The 2,570-nt window shown below is 35.6% G+C and overlaps 1 pseudogene; it reads left to right on the forward strand.

Moving 5' to 3' along the window:
* The window catches only part of LOC110105285, a 4,955-nt pseudogene extending 2,691 nt beyond the window's left edge, over nt 1-2,264 (forward strand).
* Nucleotides 2,265-2,570: the final 306 nt, after the last annotated feature.

A 2,570-nucleotide genomic window follows, 5' to 3' on the forward strand; every position in this document is an offset into this window, starting at 1 on the left:
AAATGAATGGTAAATGACATGAGATGGTTTTGGGATGCAACATCGCCTTTATTTCAGGCAAAATTTTCTGCATCTTGGTTGCTAGATGATAGTATTCCTTATTGGGAGAAGGCGCATGAGTAAACCTATTATAAATTTCATTCATTGTATATTATATTTCCTGATATATATATATATATATATATAGATATATTTCTATTTTTAATAATATGCTTTCCTCTTTAATTTAACTGATCTGGATTTCTATTACTATGGTTAATTGTTTATTTTCCAAAACTATTTTATGCTTTATTGGTCATTTATTTCATATATTCAACCCTCATAAAGCATTTAGGCAACTTTCTGGTCCTCATACTGCGACATAGCTAACTTTTTGGCTAAGAACATTTAGTTTTTAGCTGCCAAAGGGCTAGTGGTGCTTGGAATTTGTTAGCTATAATGGTCAGAATTACCATTTTCCATACCATATTCATAAAAAAAAAATCAAAAGAAGGCTGGAGCATTGAATCTAATTAAAATTGTTGATTGTGCTTTGTTAAGATACCACCTTATTTTTCTTTATTATTTGATTTGTCATTGCAAAGTCTGTATTTGAACCTTCTGTTGTTTTCATATGTCATGGTTTCTTGGGCTTCTGATAGCCACATGTATTTCTCCATTGTTCTATCTGGCGTGGCTTATTATTATGCTTCATTTTTTCTTCCAGACTATTGGCTCTTTTCAGAAGAAGTACAGCATTGGTTCATTTGAGCTCCTGAGCAAAACAGCACCAATACAAGCTGCATCTCTTATCGTGTTGGGTCCATTCATGGACTACTGCCTCAATGGGCAGTCAATATTGAAGTACCACTTCTCTACTGGAGCATTAGTAAGTCTCATCCGTTTTTTTAAATAAAAACATACTAACAAAGCTCGGGAATTTACTCCATCTGATACTATGCTGCTAAAGAATTCATACTGGGAAGAAAATGGATTTCAATGTTGCAGAATATTTACTTGGGGCCATACGCAATCACTTTTTATTTTTTATATGGAGTATAATTTTAGTAGTAATAGATTTAGTGGGGGGTTTGTGACTTTGGGCGATCAAGTCATTAATGAGAGTACACATTTTAGATATATTGGGTTTATTGTTCAGAGTTATGGTGAAATAGATGGGGATATTATTAGTAGAATTCAAGTTGGATGGTTGAAGTGGAGGAATGCATCGGGCTTGTTGTGTGATAGAAAAGTTCCCCTCAAACTAAAGGGAAATTCTATAAGATGGTGGTGAAACCTGCAATGCTTTATGGTGCAAAATATGGTCATTAAAAGAGAAGCATAATATTAAGGTAAGTGAACGAGCATATACGTGAAAAAGTTGGAGTAGCTCCAATGGAAGATAAGATTCGAGAGAGTAGTCTTAGATGATTTGGTCGCATAAAACAGCGGACTTCTGATGACCCGGTTAAGAGAGTAGATGAATTAGATTTGACTTATGTTAAGTTCTTCAGCACAATTAATCCATTAAGCTCTGTATATTCCTTATAACACAGCATCACCTTTTTTTGGCACAATCTGGTTGCTCTTAACTTGAAGAGAGTCCAAAAGCAGATTTCTCATTGAACTATTCTGCTTCATTGTTACAGTTTTTTATAATTCTTTCCTGCACATTGGCTGTCTTCTGCAACATGAGCCAGTATCTTTGCATCGGCCGGTTCTCGGCAACAACATTCCAAGTCCTGGGTCACATGAAGACTGTATGCGTGTTGATTCTCGGATGGATATTGTTCGACTCTGCCCTTACCATCAAGAACATCCTAGGAATGTTACTTGCAGTGGTAGGCATGATTGTCTACAGTTGGGCCGTCGAATCCGAGAAGCTGGCGAAGCTTGCTGCAAGTGCCATAAGTGATGAGGAGAATGTGAAGCTTCTCAAGGATCGATCAAATGGTGTTACAGAATCTGATGTGGAGCTTGGCCAAACCAAGAGTTGAGATCTCATAACCCATTTTATATGTTAATTATTCTTTTAAATTATATATGTTTCTCTTCTTGTGTTGAGTTACCAATTATTCCATTCTTTCTTGTGCGTCAAGTGAAGCCATGTGATTTTTGGGGGAAGGGTGGAAGCTAGAAGCCTAGAATCTTTATTTTCCCCTATATCAGATATCAGAATCTCTTTTAAACTATATGTACATTGTGCAGCTTGTCATATAAGAATCCTATATTCCTGAACCGCCAATCTTAGTTAATTTTGCATTTATTGAAGTCATTCTTTCCCATGGATGATTCTCTCTTCTTTTATATTCTTTGCAGTTTCTCATTGTATTTTCTTTTTGCAAGTTCTTCTTTCTGAACTAATTTGTTGTTGCAGTTTTGTCTGATTTGTGATTTGATTCAGAAGTGAACGAAAACTGTGAAAAAGAATGAATATAAAAACACGACCTATGTTGCACCGATATACTTATTTATGAATGCGTGCTGTATTCGATACGCCTATATACGGATACGCTTCCGATACATGTCGGATACGGCTTTGCCGTATCCAATTAAAATACTATTTAATTTCAAAAGGACGTGTCCGTTGA

The sequence above is a fragment of the Dendrobium catenatum genome, unplaced genomic scaffold (assembly GCF_001605985.2).
Source record: "Dendrobium catenatum unplaced genomic scaffold, ASM160598v2 fragScaff_scaffold_716, whole genome shotgun sequence".
Taxonomy (NCBI): domain Eukaryota; kingdom Viridiplantae; phylum Streptophyta; class Magnoliopsida; order Asparagales; family Orchidaceae; genus Dendrobium; species Dendrobium catenatum.